This window comes from Triticum aestivum, chromosome 4A (assembly GCF_018294505.1).
Source record: "Triticum aestivum cultivar Chinese Spring chromosome 4A, IWGSC CS RefSeq v2.1, whole genome shotgun sequence".
Classification (NCBI taxonomy): domain Eukaryota; kingdom Viridiplantae; phylum Streptophyta; class Magnoliopsida; order Poales; family Poaceae; genus Triticum; species Triticum aestivum.
In genome coordinates, this window is record NC_057803.1 from 608,106,131 (window position 1) to 608,124,859 (window position 18,729).

Below are 18,729 nucleotides of genomic sequence, written 5' to 3' on the forward strand. Positions count from 1 at the left end.
TGCGCCCCTCCCCCCCCCAAGTCCGAATTGGATAAGGAGGGGGGGCGGCGCCCCCCCTTTCCTTTCCCCCCTCTCGTCCTTCCCCTCAAGTCCTAATCCAACTAGGGAAAGGGGGAGTCCTACTCCCGGTGGGAGTAGGACTCCTCCGGCGCGCCTCCTCCTAGGGCCGGCCACACCCCCCTTGCTCCTTTATATACGGGGGCCGGGGGGCACCTCTAGACACACAAGTTGATCCTCGTGATCGTTTTCTTAGCCGTGTGCGGTGCCCCCCTCCACCATACTCCTCGATAATATTATAGCGGTGCTTAGGCGAAGCCCTGCGACGGTAGAACATCAAGATTGTCACCACGCCGTCGTGCTGACAGAACTTTTCCCTGACACTTTGCTGGATCGGAGTCCGGGGATCGTCATCGAGCTGAACGTGTGCTAAAACTCGGAGGTGTTGTAGTTTCGGTGCTTGATCGGTCGGGCCGTGAAGACGTACGACTACATCAACCACGTTGTCATAACGCTTCCGCTATCGGTCTACGAGGGTACGTAGACAACACTCTCCCCTCTCGTTGCTATGCATCACCATGATCTTGCCTGTGCGTAGGAATTTTTTTGAAATTACTACATTCTCCAACACCTCGGCGCCCTTGAACAACACCCTCCAGACGTCCTTGTGCGTCGTGTCGAAGAGCTCGCTCAGAGTTCGGTGCTGGGCTGGGTCGAGCTCCCACAAGTTGAAATCCCGGTGTTGACATGGGAGGATCTGGCGGATGAGCATGACCTGGACTATGTTGACAAGCTTGAGCATCTTGCTTGCCATATTCATGATACATTTCTGGAGTCTGTCCAGCTCCACCGATGAACCCCGGGATAGGCCCTTCTCTTTCCAGGAGGTGAGCCGCGTGGGGATTCCAGATCGAAACTCGGGGGCCGCCACCCAGTTGGTGCCGCGCGACTCAGTGATGAAGAACCACGCCAATTGCCACCCCTTTATGGTCTCCACGAAGGAGCCTTCAAGCCATATAACATTGGGCATCTTGCCCACCATGGCTCCGCCGCATTCTGATTGTTGGACCCCCACCACCTTCGGCTTGATATTGAAGGTCTTCAGCCACAGGCCGAAGTGGGGCCGGATGTGGAGGAAAGCCTCACACACGACGATGAACGCCAAAATGTTGAGGATGAAGTTCGGGGCAGATCATGGAAGTCCAGCCCGTAGTAGAACATGAGACCACGGACGAATGGATGGAGGGGAAACCCCGGTCCATGGAGGAGGTGGTGAAGGAAAATTACCCTCTCGAGAGGTTCCGGGGTAGGAATGATCTGCCCCGCAGCGGGCAGCCGATGTGCGATATTCGCGGCTAAGTGATACGTCTCCAACGTATCTATAATTTTTGATTTCTCCATGCTATATTATGTACTGCTTTGGACTATATTGGGCTTTATTTTCCACTTTTATATTATTTTTGGGACTAACCTATTAACCGGAGGCCCAGCCCAGAATTGCTGTTTTTTGCCTATTTCAGTGTTTCAGATAAACGGAATATCAAACGGAGTCCAAACGGAATAAAATCTTCGAGAACGTGATTTTCTCACTGAACGTGATCCAGGAGACTTGGACCCTGCTCCAAGGAACAAAAGAGGCGGTCACGAGGGTGGGGGGCGTCCCCCCTAGGGCGAACCCCCCTGCCTCATGGGCCCCTCGTTGCTCCTCCGGCGTACTTCTTCCTCCTATATATACACACGTACCCCCAAACGATCAGAACAGGAGCCAAAAACATAATTCCACCGCCGCAACTTTCTGTATCCACGAGATCCCATCTTGGGGCCTGTTCCGGAGCTCCGCCAGAAGAGGGCCGTCATCACAAAGGGCTTCTACATCATCCTAGCCCCTCCGATGAAGTGTGAGTAGTTTACCTCAGACCTTCGGGTCCACAGTTAGTAGCTAGATGGCTTCTTCTCTCTCTTTGGATCTCAATACAAAGTTCTCCCCCTCTCTTGTGGAGGTCTATTCAATGTAATCTTGTTTTTGCGGTGTGTTTGCTGAGACCGATGAATTGTGCGTATATGATCAAGTCTATCTATGAATAATATTTGAATCTTCTCTGAATTCTTTTATGTATGATCGGTTATCTTTGCAAGTCTCTTTGAATTATCCGTTTGGTTTGGCCAACTAGATTGGTAGTTCTTGCCATGGGAGAAGTGCTTAGCTTTGGGTTCGATCTTGCGGTGTCCTTACCCAGTGACACAAGGGGCAGCAAGGCACGTATTGTATCGTTGCCATCAAGGATAACAAGATGGGATTTATTTCATATTGCATGAATTTATCTCTCTACATCATGTCATCTTGCTTAAGGCGTTACTCTGTTTTTAACTTAATACTCTAGATGCATGCTGGATAGCGATCGATGAGTGGAGTAATAGTAGTAGATGCAGAATCATTTCGATCTACTTGTCACGGACATGATGCCTATATATATGATCATGCCTAGATATTCTCATAACTATGCTCAATTCTGTCAATTGCTCAACAATAATTTGTTCACCCACCGTAGAATAATTATGCTCTTGAGAGAAGCCACTAGTGAAACCTATGGCCCCCGGGTCTATTCTCATCATATCAATCTCCATCACTTTAATCTTGCTTTGCTTTTTTACTTTGCTTTTACTTTTTACTTTGCATCTTTATACCAAAAATATTATATCTATCAGATCTCACTCTCGTAAGTGATCGTGAAGAGATTGACAACCCCTAATCGCGTTGGTTGTGAGTAGCTATCGCTTTGTGCAGGTACGAGGGACTTAAGCGTGGGCTGCTACTGGATTGATACCTTGGTTCTCAAAAACCGAGGGAAATACTTACGCTACTCTGCTGCATCATCCCTTCCTCTTCGGGGAAAACCAACGCAAGCTCAAGACGTAGCAAGAAGGATTTCTGGCGCCGTTGCCGGGTAGTTTATGCAAAAAGTCAACATACCAAGTACCCATCACAATCCCTATCTCTCGCATTACATTATTTGCCATTTGCCTCTCGTTTTCCTCTCCCCCCAATTCACCCTTGCCGTTTTATTCGCCCTCTCTCTCTATCCTCCCTCTCTATTTGCCTCTTGTTTGCTCGTGTGCTTGTCTGCTTGCTTGTCGTTATGTCTGAAATTGGGGAAGTTATCGCCAATATGGACGATAGCAATATCATGGAAAATTCTGATGCTCCTACTAAAGAATCTACCATCTTTCATACAAAAAAATTCTATGTTGGTAGTGGTAATATTATTGGAAAAGGAGTTATTCAAGATTTCTTTACTTGTGCCGGTGCTTTACCTTCTATGGGTAGTTCTATCCTTCATAGAACTAGTAGTCTTGCGGACGCTATTGCCATGCTTATAGTTGAACTTGAAAGACAATTTATGCACATGCATCCTTCCATACAAAGGATTTTTCTGGAATTTTCTAATATTGAGCATTCTTCTGTTAAGCGTGCCGCTACTATCTTTTTGGCTCATGAGTTTAGATTCATAATAAGAGAAGCCAAAGAAATCTTTGCGCATTATAGGATGGACGCTTGCCGTCCTCCCATAGAAACTATCCTCTTTGATCAAGAAGAAATAATGTGTTTTCAATCTCTAGATTATGTTGCTTTCAATGAAAATCTTAGAAGAAGGGTTCCTACCAATGTTTTAGTTGATAGAATTTCTGAACTTAATGATGATTTGGCTATTAGAAATAATGAGCTAGGATATTCTCTTGAATATAGGCTTACAAAGTTCTGTCAAAAGAATGCTTATAATGATGAATTGGTTGTGCATTACGAAGGACCAAAGGAGGAACCTATACCTCCCAAGGTTGATCTTGGGGATTTTTGTCCTGTTAAATTAGTCCTTTTGATTACTTTTGCTTGCCTCAAAGAAAGCTTGCTGCCGAACGTAGAGAATATGAAATGAGTTTCAATAATCTATCTTACTAATATGGCAATACCTAGATCTATCCTCGCTTTTATGCCTAGCTAGGGGCGTTAAACGATAGCGCTTGTTGGGAGGCAACCCAATTTTATTTTTATTCCTTGATTTTTGCTCCTGCTTAGTAATAAATAAATTATTTATCCTCTGTTTTGGTTGTGTTTTTTGTGTTTAATTAGTGTTTGTGCCAAGTAGAACCGTTGGGAAGCCTTGGGGAAAGTCTTGTTGAACTTGCTGTAAAAAACAGAAACTTTAGCGCTCACGAGAACTGCTGTCATTTTTATTTGAAGAGTGATATTTAGTTAATTCTTTTTGCAGATGATTAATAGATAAATTCCTCACGTCGAGAAATTTATTTTAGAATTTTTAGGGTTCCAGATTTTGCGCTAGATACAGATTACTACAGACTGTTCTGTTTTTGACAGATTCTGTTTTTCGTGTGTTGTTTGCTTATTTTGATGAATCTATGGCTAGTAAAATAGTTTATAACCCATATAGAAGTTGGAATACAGCAGGTTTAACACCAATATAAATAAAGAATGAGTTCATTACAGTACCTTGAAGTGGTCTTTTGTTTTCTTTCGCTAACGAAGCTCACGAGTTTTCTATTTTGAGTTTTGTGTTGTGAGGTTTTCAAGTTTTGGGTGAATTCTTTTGATGGATCATGGAACAAGGAGTGGCAAGAGCCTAAGCTTGGGTATTCCCATGGCACCCCCAAGATAAGCCAAGGACACCAAAAAGTCAAAGCTTGGGGATGCCCCGGAAGGCATCCCCTCTTTTCGTCCACTTCCATCGGTAATTTACTTGGAGCTATATTTTTATTCACCAACATGATATGTGTTTTGCTTGGAGCGTCTTGTATTATTTGTGTCTTTGTTTGTTAGTATGCCACAATCATCCTTGCTGTACACACCTTATGAGAGAGCCATACATGAATTAAAACTTGATAGAATACTCTATGTGCTTTACTTATATCTTTTGAGCTAGATAATTTTGCTCTATGTGCTTCACTTATATCTTTTGAGCTAAGTAGTTTTGCTCTATGTGCTTCACTTATATCTTTTGAGCTAGATAATTTTGCTCTATGTGCTTCACTTATATCTTTTGAGTGTTATAATTTTGCTCTATGTGCTTCACTTAGACCTTTTAGAGCACGATGGTGGATTTGTTTTAAAGAAACTATTGATCTCTCATGCTTCACTTAAATTATTTTGAGAGTATCTTAATAGCATGGTAATTTGCTTAATAATAATATGCTTGGTATTCAAGATTTGTGAAACTTTCTTTTGAGTGTGTTGAATACTAAGAAAAGATTGAAGCATGATAATTGTTTTGAGATATGGAGGTGATAATATTAAAGTCATGCTAGTTGAGTAATTGTGAATTTAAAGAATACTTTTGTTAAGGTTTGTGATTCCCGTAGCATGCACGTATGGTGAACCGTTATGTAATGAAGTCGGAGCATGATTTATTTATTGATTGTCTTCCTTATGAGTGGCGGTCGGGGATGAGCGATGGTCTTTTCCTACCAATCTATCCCCCCTAGGAGCATGCGCGCAATACTTTGCTTTGATAACTTCTAGATTTTTGCAATAAGTATATGAGTTCTTTATGACTGATGTTGAGTCCATGGATTATACGCACTCTCACCCTTCCACCTTTGCTAGCCTCTCTAATACCGCGCACCTTTCGCCGGTATCATACACCTACCATATAGCTTCCTCAAAACAGCCACCATACGTACCTATTATGGCATTTCCATAGCCATTCCGAGATATATTGCCATGCAACTTTCCACCATCTAGTTCATCATGACACATTCATCATTGTCATATTGCTTAGCATGATCATGTAGTTGACATAGTATTTGTGGCAAAGCCACCGTTCATAATTTCTTCATACTTGTCACTCTTGATTCATTGCATATCCCGGTACACCACCGGAGGCATCCATATAGAGTCATACTTTGTTTTAGAATCGAGTTGTAATCATTGAGTTATAAATAAATAAAAGTGTGATGATCATCATTCAATAGAGCATTGTCCCAATAATAATAATAATAATAATAATAATAATAATAATAATAATAATAATAATAATAATAATAATAATAATAATAATAATAATAATAAGAGCAAGGCCAAAAAAAAGATGCCCCCCCAAAAAAAGAAAATAAATAAAAAGGGGCAATGCTACTATCCTTTTACCACACTTGTGCTTCAAAGTAGCACCATGATATAGCGAGTCTCATATATTGTGCTTCAAAGTAGCACCATGTTCTTCATATAGATAGTCTCATATGTTGTCACTTTCATATACTAGTGGGAATTTTACATTATAGGACTTGGCTTGTATATTCCAATAATGGGCTTTCTCAAATTGCACAAGGTCTTCGTGAGCAAGCAAGTTGGATGCACACCCACTAGTTTCTTTTGTTGACCTTCCATACATTTATAGCTCTAGTGCATCCGTTGCATGGCAATCCCTACTCACTCACATTGATATCTATTGATGGGCATCTCCATAGCCCGTTGATACGCCTAGTTGATGTGAGACTATCTTCCCCTCCTTTTTGTCTTCTCCACAACCACCATTCTATTCCACCTATAGTGCTATATCCATGGCTCACGCTCATGTATTGTGTGAAGATTGAAAAAGTTTTGAAAAAGTTAGAGTATGAAACAATTGCTTGGCTTGTCATCGGGGTTGTGCATGATTTGAATACTTTGTGTGGTGAAGATGGAGCATAGCCAGACTATATGATTTTGTAGGGATAACTTTCTTTGGCCATGTTATTTTGAGAAGACATAATTGCTTTATTAGTATGCTTGAAGTATTATTAGTTTTAGGTCAATATAAGCTTTTTTCTTGAATCTTTCTAATCTGAATATTCATACCACAATTAAGAAGATTTGCATTGAAATTATGCCAAGTAGCACTCCGCATCAAAAATTCTCTTTTTATCATTTACCTACTCGAGGACGAGCAGGAATTAAGCTTGGGGTACCTGATACGTCTCCAACGTATCTATATTTTTTGATTGCTCCATGCTATATTATCTACTGTTTTGGACTATATTGGGCTTTATTTTCCACTTTTATATTACTTTTGGGACAAACCTATTAACCGGAGGCCCAGCCCAGAATTGCTGTTTTTTTGCCTATTTTAGTGTTTCAGATAAACGGAATATCAAACGGAGTCCAAAGGGAATAAAATCTTCGGGAACATGATTTTCTCACCGAACGTGATCCAGGAGACTTGGATCCTGCTCAAAGGAACAAAAGAGGAGGTCACAAGGGTGGGGGGGTGCCCCCCTGCCTCGTGGGCCCCTTGTTGCTCCTCTGGCATACTTCTTCCTTCTATATATACAGACGTACCCCCAAACGATCAGAACAGGAGCCAAAAACCTAATTCCACTGCCGCAACTTTCTGTATCCACGAGATCCCATCTTGGGGCCTTTTCCGGAGCTCCGCCGGAAGAGGGCCGTCATCACGGAGGGCTTCTACTTCATTCTAGACCCTCCGATGAAGTATGAGTAGTTTACCTCAGACCTTCGGGTCCATAGTTAGTAGCTAGATGGCTTCTTCTCTCTCTTTGAATGTTAATACAAAGTTCTCCCCCTCTCTTGTGGAGATCTATTCGATGTAATCTTCTTTTTGCGGTGTGTTTGTTGAGACCGATGAATTGTGGGTTTATGATCAAGTCTATCTATGAATAATATTTGATTCTTCTTTGAATTCTTTTATGTATGATTGATTATCTTTGCAAGTCTCTTCGAATTATCCGTTTGGTTTGGCCAACTAGATTGGTAGTTCTTGCCATGGGAGAAGTGCTTAGCTTTGGGTTCGATCTTGCGGTGTCCTTACCCAGTGACAGAAGGGGCAACAAGGCACGTATTGTATCGTTGCCATCGAGGATAACAAGATGGGGTTTATATCATATTGCATGAATTTATCTCTCTACATCATGTCATCTGGCTTAAGGCGTTACTCTGTTTTTAACTTAATACTCTAGATACATGCTGGATAGCGGTCGATGAGTGGAGTAATAGTAGTAGATGCAGAATCGTTTCGATCTACTTGTCACGGACGTGATGCCTATATACATGATCATGCCTAGATATTCTCATAACTGTGCTCAATTCTGTCAATTGCTCAACAGTAATTTGTTCACCCACCGTAGAATACTTATGCTCTTGAGAGAAGCCACTAGTGAAACCTATGGCCCCCCGGGTCTATTCTCATCATATCAATCTTCATCACTTTAATCTTGCTTTGCTTTTTTACTTTTCTTTTACTGTTTACTTTCCATCTTTATACCAAAAATACCGAAAATATTATATCTATCAGATCTCACTCTCGTAAGTGACCGTGAAGGGATTGACAACCCCTAATCGCATTGGTTGCGAGTAGCTATCGCTTTGTGCAGGTACGAGGGACTTGAGCATGGGCTCCTACTAGATTGATACCTCGGTTCTCAAAAACTGAGGGAAATACTTACACTACTCTGCTGCATCATCCCTTCCTCTTCGGGGAAAACCAACGCAAGCTCAAGATGTAGCACTAAGTATCCTGATCCGCGCAGCTTCTTGATGTGTCCCTCCGTAACGGAGGAAGCCATCCATTTGCCTCCCACTCCGGAGATGTTTGGAGAAGATTGAGGGGAAGGATGTGGACTTGGGTGTTGGAGCTCGAGTGCGCAAGATCGGATGAGCAAGGAGGAAGAAGGCATGGGTAGAGAAAGGTTAAACCTTATCCCTTTATAAGGGCGGCCGAAACTATGCGCCCCCACTAGCCTGGTAAAACTCGCTTATCCCCCAAGCGCCGTAATTGGTGGCGCGGTTGGGTTACCCACGCCCGTATTGATGAGAATCCCGTAATAAGGGGGACATGATCTCTGCGTTGACAAGACGTGTCAAGAAACTGCCTCGGGTTATGTGCCGGGCTGGTTAAAGAAAAACGGTTCAAATAATCACCGAGCCAAGGCATGATGTCATGTTGCCAAAACGTGTTAGCAGATTAGATTTGTGGAAATATTATTCTCTCTACGGTGGAATGTGGAACTTATTTTGCAGGGTCGGACACTATCCTTTGTTGGGGAACGTAGCATAAATTCAAAATTTTCCTATGTGTCACCAAGATCTATCTATGGAGTCATCTAGCAACGAGGGAGGAGTGGATCTACATACCCTTGTAGATCGCACGCGGAAGCGTTCAAGAGAACGGGGTTGATGGAGTCGTACGCGTCGTGATCCAAATCACCGATGATCCTAGCGCCGAATGGACGGCACCTCCGCGTTCAACACACGTACGGAGCAGCGACGTCTCCTCCTTCTTGATCCAGCAAGGGGGAAGGAGAGGTTGATGGAGATCCAGTAGCACGATGGCGTGGTGGTGGAAGTAGCGGGATTCCAACAGGGCTTCGCCAAGCGCTGCGGGAGGAGGAAGATGTGTCATGGGATGGAGAGGGAGGCGCCAGGGCTTAGGTGTTGCTTCCCTCCCTTTCCCCCACTATATATAGGGCCAAGGGAGAGGGGGGGCGCAGCCTTGGCCCTTCCTCCAAGGAAGGGTGCGGCCAAGGGAGGAGTCCCTCCTCCCCAAGGCACCTCGGAGGTGCCTTCCCCCTTTAGGACTCTTCCTTTCCCTCTTCTCTTGGCGCATGGGCCTGTTGGGGCTGGTGCCCTTGGCCCATATAGGCCAAGGAGCACCCCCTACAGCCCATGTGGCCCCCCGGGGCAGGTGGCCCCACCCGGTGGACCCCCGGGACCCTTCCGGTGCTTCTGGTACAATACCGGTGACCCCGAAACTTGTCCCGATGGCCGAAATAGCACTTCCTATATATAAATCTTTACCTCCGGACCATTCCAGAACTCCTTGTGACGTCCGGATCTCATCCGGGACTCCGAACAACTTTCGGGTTACCGCATACTAATATCTCTATAACCCTAGCGTCACCGAAACTTAAGTGTGTAGACCCTACGGGTTCGGGAACCATGCAGACATGACCGAGACGTTCTCTGGCCAATAACCAATAGCGGGATCTGGATACCCATGTTGGCTCCCACATGTTCCACGATGATCTCATCGGATGAACCACGATGTCAAGGACTTAATCAATCCCGTATACAATTCCCTTTGTCTATCGGTACGATACTTGCCCGAGATTCGATCGTCGGTATCCCGATACCTTGTTCAATCTCGTTACCGGAAAGTCTCTTTAATCGTTCCGTAACACATCATCCCGTGATCAACTCCTTGATCACATTGTGCACATTATGATGATGTCCTACCGAGTGGGCCCAGAGATACCTCTCCATTTACATGGAGTGACAAATCCCAGTCTCGATTCGTGCCAACCCAACAGACACTTTCGGAGATACCTGTAGTGTACCTTTATAGCCACCCAGTTACGTTGTGACGTTTGGCACACCCAAAGCACTCCTACGGTATCCGGGAGTTGCACAATCTCATGGTCTAAGGAAATGATACTTGACATTAGAAAAGCTTTAGCATACGAACTACACGATCTTTGTGCTAGGCTTAGGATTGGGTCTTGTCCATCACATCATTCTCCTAATGATGTGATCCCGTTATCAACGACATCCAATGTCCATGGTCAGGAAACCGTAACCATCTATTGATGAACGAGCTAGTCAACTAGAGGCTTACTAGGGACATGGTGTTGTCTATGTATCCACACATGTATCTGAGTTTCCTATCAATACAATTCTAGCATGGATAATAAACGATTATCATGAACAAGGGAATATAATAATAACTTATTTATTATTGCCTCTAGGGCATATTTCCAACAGTCTCCCACTTGCACTAGAGTCAATAATCTAGTTCACATCGCCATGTGATTAACACTCACAGGTCACATCGCCATGTGACCAACATCCAAGAGTTTACTAGAGTTAATAATCTAGTTCACATTACTATGTGATTAACACTCGATGAGTTCTGGGTTTGATCATGTTATGCTTGTGAGAGATGTTATAGTCAACGGGTCTGAATCTTTCAGATCCGTATGTACTTTGCAAATTTCTATGTCATCTTGTAGATGCAACTACTATGCTACATTTGGAGCTATTCCAAATAACTGTTCTACTACAATACGAATCCATTTTACTACTCAGAGTAATCTGGATTAGTGTCAAAGTTTGCATCGGCGTAACCCTTTACGACGAACTCTTTTACCACCTCCATAATCGAGAAAATTCCTTAGTCCACTAGTTACTAAGGATAACTTTGACCGCTGTCCTGTGATCCATTCTTGGATCACTCTTGTAACCCTTGACTGACTCATGGCAAGGCACATTTCAGGTGCGGTACACAACATAGCATACTGTAGAGCCTACGTCTTAAGCATAGGGGACGACCTTTGTCCTTTCTCTCTATTCTGCCGTGGTCGAGCTTTAAGTCTTAACTTCATACCTTACAACTCAGGTAAGAACTCCTTCTTTGACTGGTCCATCTTGAACACCTTCAAGATCATGTCAAGGTATGTGCTCATTTGAAAGTACCATTAAGCGTTTTGATCTATCCTTATAGATCTTGATGCTCAATGTTCAAGTAGCTTAATCCAGGCTTTCCATTGAAAAACACTTTCCAAATAACCCTATATGCTTTCCAGAAATTCTACGTCATTTCTGATTAACAATATGTCAACAACATATATTCATTAGAAATTCTATAGTGCTCCCACTCACTTCTTTGGAAATACAAGTTTCTCATAAACTTTGTATAAACCCAAAATCTTTGATCTTCATCAAAGCATACATTCCAACTCCGAGATGCTTACTCCAGTCCCTAGAAGGATTGCTGGAGCTTTGCATACTTATTAGCATCTTTCAGGATTGACAAAACCTTCCGGTTTGTATCACATACAACCTTTCCTCAAAAAACGTCAAGGAAACAATGTTTTGACACCCTATCTGCAAGATTTCATAAATAATGCAGTAATCGCTAATATAATTCCAATAGACTCTTAGCATCACTACGAGTGAGAAAGTCTCATCGTAGTCAACTCCTTGAACTTGTCGGAAAACATCTTAACGACAAGTCGAGCTTTCTTAATGGTGACATTTACCATCGTTGTCCGTCTTCCTTTTAAAATCCATCTGTACTCAACAGCCTCACAACCATCGAGCTGTTCTGTCAAAGTCTACACTTTGTTTCCATACATGGATCCTCTCTCGGATTTTATGGCCTCGAGCCATTTATCGGAATCCGGGCCCACCATTGCTTCTCCATAGCTCGTAAGTTCATTGTTGTCTAACAACATGACTTCCAAGATAGGATTACGTACCACTCTGAAGTAGTACGCATCCTTGTCATCCCACGAGGTTTGGTAGTGACTTGATCTGAAGTTTCATGATCACTATCATAAGCTTCCACTTCAATTGGTGTAGGTGCCACAGGAACAACTTCCTGTGCCCTGCCACACACTAGTTGAAGAGACGGTTCAATAACCTCATCAAGTCTCCACCATCCTCCCACTCAATTCTTTCGAGAGAAACTTTTCCTCAAGAAAGGACCCGATTCTAGAAACAATCCCTCATGAGGTATACCCAGCTGTTTTTGGTGTCCTATGAAGATGCGTTTATCCGCTTTGGGTTCGAGCTTATCAGCCTGAAACTTTTCCACATAAGCGTCGCAGCCCCAAACTTTTAAGAAATGGCAGCTTAGGTTTCTCTAAACCATAGTTCATACGGTGTCATCTCATCGGAATTACGTGGTGCCCTATTAAAGTGAATGTGGTTGTCTCTAATGCCTAACCCATAAACTATCGTGGTAATTCGATAAGAGACATCATGGTATGCATCATATCCAATAGGGTGCAGTTATGATGTTCGGACACACCATCACACTATGGTGTTCCAGGCTGTATTAGTTGTGAAACAATTTCCACAATGTCTTAATTCTGTGCCAAACTCGTAATTCAGATATTCATCTCTATGATCATATCATAGATCTTTTATCCTCTTGTCACGACGATCTTTCAACTTCACCCTGAAATTACTTGAACCTTTCAATAATTCAGACTCGGGATTCATCAAGTAAATATACTCAACATCTACTCAAATCATCTGTGAAGTAAGAACATAATGATATCCACTACACGCCTCAGCACTCATTGGACTGCACACATCAAAATGTATTTCTTCCAACAAGTTGCTTTCTAGTTCCATTTTACTGAAAACGAGGCTTTCAGTCATCTTGCCCATGTGGTATGATTTGCATGTCTCAAGTGATTCAAAATCAAGTGAGTCCAAACGGTCCATTTGCATGGAGTTTCTTCATGCATATACACCAATAGACATGGTTCGCACGTCTCAAACCTTTCAAAAACGAGTGAGCCCAAAGATCCATCAACATGGAGCTTCTTCATGCATTTTATACCGATATGACTTACGTGGCAGTGCCACAAGTAGGTGGTACTATCATTACTATCTTATATCTTTTGGCATGAACATGTGTATCACTACGATCGAGATTCAATGAACCATTCATTTTAGGTGCAAGACCATTGAAGGTATTATTCAAATAAACAGAGTAACCGTTATTCTCCTTAAATGAATAACCATATTGCGATAGACATAATCCAATCATGTCTATGCTCAACGCAAACACCAATATCGATGGTAGAGGGAGCGTGCGATGCTTGATCATATCAACATTGGAAATACTTCCAACACATATCGTTAGCTCACCTTTAGCTAGTCTCCGTTTATTCCGTAGCTTTTATTTAGAGTTACTAACACTTAGCAACCGAACCAGTATCTAATACTTTGGTGCTACTAGGAGTACTAGTAAAGTACACATCAACACAATGTATATCCAATATACTTCTATCGACCTTGCTAGCCTTCTCATCTACCAAGTATCTAGGGTAATTCTGCTCCAGTGGCTGTTCCCCTTATTACAGAAGCACTTAGTCTCGGGTTTGGGTTCAACCTTGGGTTTCTTCACTAGAGCAGCAGCTGATTTGCCCTTTCATTAAGTATCCCTTCTTGCCCTTGCCCTTCTTGAAACTAGTGGTTTCACCAACCATCAACAATTGATGCTCCTTGATTTCTACTTTTGTGGTGTCAAACATCGCGAATATCTCAAGGATCATCATATATGTCCCTGATATATTATAGTTCATCACGAAGCTCTAGCAACTTGGTGGTAATGACTTCGGAGAAACATCACTATCTCATCTGGAAGATCAACTCCCACTCGATTCAAGCGATTGTTGTACTCAGACAATCTGAGCACAAGTTCAACAATTGAGCTTTTCTCCCTTAGTTTGCAGGCTAAGAAAATCGTTGGAGGTCTTATACCTCTTGACGTGGGCACGAGCCTGAAATCCCAATTTCAGCCCTCGAAACATCTCATATGTTTCGCGACGTTTCAAAACGTCTTCGGTGCCTCAACTCTAAGCCGTTTAACTGAACTATCACATAGTTATCAAAATGTGTATGTCAGATGTTCGCAACATCCACAGACAACGTTCGAGGTTCAGCACACTGAGCGGTGCATTAAGGACATAAGCCTTCTATGAAGCAATGAGGACAATCCTCAGTTTACGGACCTAGTCTGCATAATTGCTACTATCAACTTTCAACTAAATTTTCTCTAGGAACATATCTAAACAGTAGAACTGAAGCGCGAGCTACGACATAATTTGCGAAGACCTTTTGACTATGTTCAGGATAATTAAGTTCATCTTATGAACTCCCACTTAGACAGACATCCCTCTAGTCATCTAAGTGATTACATGATCCGAGTCAACTAGGCCGTGTCCGATCATCACGTGAGACGGACTAGTCAACATCGGTGAACATCTTCATGTTGATCGTATCTTCTATACGACTCATTCTCGACCTTTCGGTCTCTTGTGTTCTGAGGCCATATCTGTACATGCTAGGCTCGTCAAGTTAACCTAAGTGTTTTGCATGTGTTCCGAGGCCATGGCTGTACATGCTAGGCTCGTCAACACCCGTTGTATTCGAACGTAAGAATCTATCACACCCGATCATCACGTGGTGCTTCGAAACGACGAACTTTCGCAATGGTGCACAGTTAGGGGGAACACCTTCTTGAAATTTTAGTGAGGGATCATCTTATTTACTACCGTCGTTCTAAGCAAATAAGATGTATAAACATGATAAACATCACATGCAATCAAATAGTGACATGATATGGCCAATATCACTTTGCTCCTTTTGATCTCCATCTTCGGGGCTCCATGATCATCATCATCACCGGCATGACACCATGATCTCCATCATCGTGTCTTCATGAAGTTGTCTCGCCAACTATTACTTCTACTACTACAGCTAACGGTTAGCAATAAAGTAAAGTAATTACATGACGTTTATGTTGACACGCAGGTCATAAATAAATTAAGACTACTCCTATGGCTCTTGCCGGTTGTCATACTCATCGACATGCAAGTCGTGATTCCTATTACAAGAACATGATCAATCTCATACATCACATATATCATTCATCACATCCTTCTGGCCATATCACATCACATAGCATACTCTGCAAAAACAAGTTAGACGTCCTCTAATTGTTGTTTGCATGTTTTACGTGGCTGCTATGGGTTTCTAGCAAGAACGTTTCTTACCTACGCAAAAACCACAACGTGATATGCCAATTGCTATTTACCCTTCATAAGGACCCTTTTCATCGAATCCGATCCGACTAAAGTGGGAGAGACAGACACCCGCTAGCCACCTTATGCAACTAGTGCATGTCAGTCGGTGGAACCAGTCTCACGTAAGAGTACGTGTAAGGTCGGTTCGGGCCGCTTCATCCCACAATGCCACCGAATCAAGATTGGACTAGTAGCGGTAAGCATATTGAACAATATCAACGCCCACAACTACTTTGTGTTCTACTCGTGCATAGAAACTACGCATAGACCTAGCTCATGATGCCACTGTTGGGGAACGTAGCATAAATTCAAATTTTTCCTACGTGTCACCAAGATCTATCTATGGAGTCATCTAGCAACGAGGGAGGAGTGGATCTACATACCCTTGTAGATCGCGTGCGGAAGCATTCAAGAGAACGGGGTTGATGGAGTCGTACTCGACGTGATCCAAATCACCGATGATCCTAGCGCCGAACGGACGGCACCTCCGCGTTCAACACACGTACGGAGCAGCGACGTCTCCTCCTTCTTGATCCAGCTAGGGGGCAGGAGAGGTTGATGGAGATCCAGCAGCACGACAGCGTGGTGGTGGAAGTAGCGGGATTCCAACAGGGCTTCGCCAAGCGCTGCGGGAGGAGGAAGATGTGTCATGGGATGGACAGGGAGGCGCCAGGGCTTAGGTGTTGCTGCCCTCCCTTTCCCCCACTATATATAGGGCCAAGGGAGAGGGGGGGGGGGGCGCAGCCTTGGCCCTTCCTCCAAGGAAGGGTGCGGCCAAGGGAGGAGTCCCTCCTCCTCAAGGCACCTCGGAGGTGCCTTCCCCCTTTAGGACTCTTCCTTTCCCTCTTCTCTTGGCGCATGGGCCTCTTGGGGCTGGTGCCCTTGGCCCATATAGGCCAAGGCGCACCCCCTACAGCCCATGTGGCCCCCTGGGGCAGGTGGCCCCACCCGGTGGACCCCCGGGACCCTTCCGGTGGTCCCGGTACAATACCGGTGACCTCGAAACTTGTCCCGATGGCCGAAATAGCACTTCCTATATATAAATCTTTACCTCCGGACCATTCCAGAACTCCTCGTGACGTCCGGGATCTCATCCGGGACTCCGAACAACTTTCGGGTTACTGCATACTAATATCTCTATAACCCTAGCGCCACCGAACCTTAAGTGTGTAGACCCTACGGGTTCAGGAACCATGCAGACATGACCAAGACGTTCTCTGGCCAATAACCAATAGCGGGATCTGGATACCCATGTTGGCTCCCACATGTTCCACGATGATCTCATCGGATGAACCACGATGTCAAGGACTTAATCAATCTCGTATACAATTCCCTTTGTCTATCGGTACGATACTTGCCCGAGATTCGATCGCCGGTATCCCGATACCTTGTTCAATCTCGTTACCGGCAAGTCTCTTTACTCGTTCCGTAACACATCATCCCGTGATCAACTCCTTGATCACATTGTGCACATTATGATGATATCCTACCGAGTGGGCCCAGAGATACCTCTCCGTTTACACGGAGTGACAAATCCCAGTCTCGATTCGTACCAACCCAACAGACACTTTCGGAGATACCTGTAGTGTACCTTTATAGCCACCCAGTTACGTTGTGACGTTTGGCACACCCAAAGCACTCCTACGGTATCCGGGAGTTTCACAATCTCATGGTCTAAGGAAATGATACTTGACATTAGAAAAGCTTTAGCATACGAACTACACGATCTTTGTGCTAGGGTTAGGATTGGGTCTTGTCCATCACATCATTCTCCTAATGATGTGATCCCGTTATCAACGACATCCAATGTCCATGGTCAGGAAACCATAACCATCTATTGATCAATGAGCTAGTCAACTAGAGGCTTACTAGGGACATGGTGTTGTCTATGTATCCACACATGTATCTGAGTTTCCTATCAATACAATTCTAGCATGGATAATAAACGATTATCATGAACAAGGGAATATAATAATAACTTATTTATTATTGCCTCTAGGGCATATTTCGAACATTGTTGTATTCAAATTTTTCCGTGGTGTATTCAGAGGAGGAACCCGCCTTGCAATGCCGAAGACAACACTGCGTGCCGGACTCATCGTCATTGAAGCCTGGTTCAGGGGCTACTGAGGGAGTCCTAGATTAGGGGGTCTCCGGACAGCCGGACTATATCCTTTGGCTGGACTGTTGGACTATGAAGATACAAGATTGAAGACTTAGTCTCGTGTCCGGATGGGACTCTACTTGGCGTGGAAGGCAAGCTAGGCAGTACGGATATGGATATCTCTCCTTTGTAACCGACCTGGTGTAACCCTAGCCCCCTCCGGTGTCTATATAAGCCGGAGGGTTTTAGTCCGTATGACAACATACAATCATACCATAGGCTAGCTTCTAGGGTTTAGCCTCTCCGATCTCGTGGTAGATCAACTCTTGTAATACTCATATTATCAAGAATAAATCACGCAGGACGTAGGGTTTTACCTCCATCCAGATGGCCCGAACCTGGGTAAAACATCGTGTCCCCTGCCTCCTGCTACCATCCGCCTTAGACGCATAGTTCGGGACCCCCCTACCTGTAACGCCCTCGACGCGGCTATATTTCCCACGTGTCGAAGTACGACTTAGCACTACAAAAAAAGACACATCCGTGACATTTTGGGCCGAAAGATTTTTTTCTGTCATACATATGACACTTCTATGACGATAATTGTGACAAAACCCGGTATCATCATAGATATGGTGGGCTCCTACTTCTATGACAAAAAATCATGATAGAAAATGGGCTTTCCGTCCTGGGCGGGCCGGAGACGCAGCTGCATGACATTCTTTGGGCCGTCCATGACGGAAAAAACCGTGGTAGAAGCGAGGGGGAGGAAAATTTTGGGGAGTTCCCGGTTACGGTGGGAGGTCGGGGGCCAAGCGATGCGCGTTTCTCTCGTACACGTATGCGCGTGTGTGCGAGGCGTTGGCTCTAACTGAACCCGAGCGAGGTGTTGGGCTCTAATGGAACCCGAGCGATTGCACTGCAGGCTACGCGTTACTAAACCCGAGCGATCGATCAATGGCTGTTAACTGAACCCGATCGAGCGATTCCTTGGCTATTGCTGCTAACTGAAGCCGATCGATGGT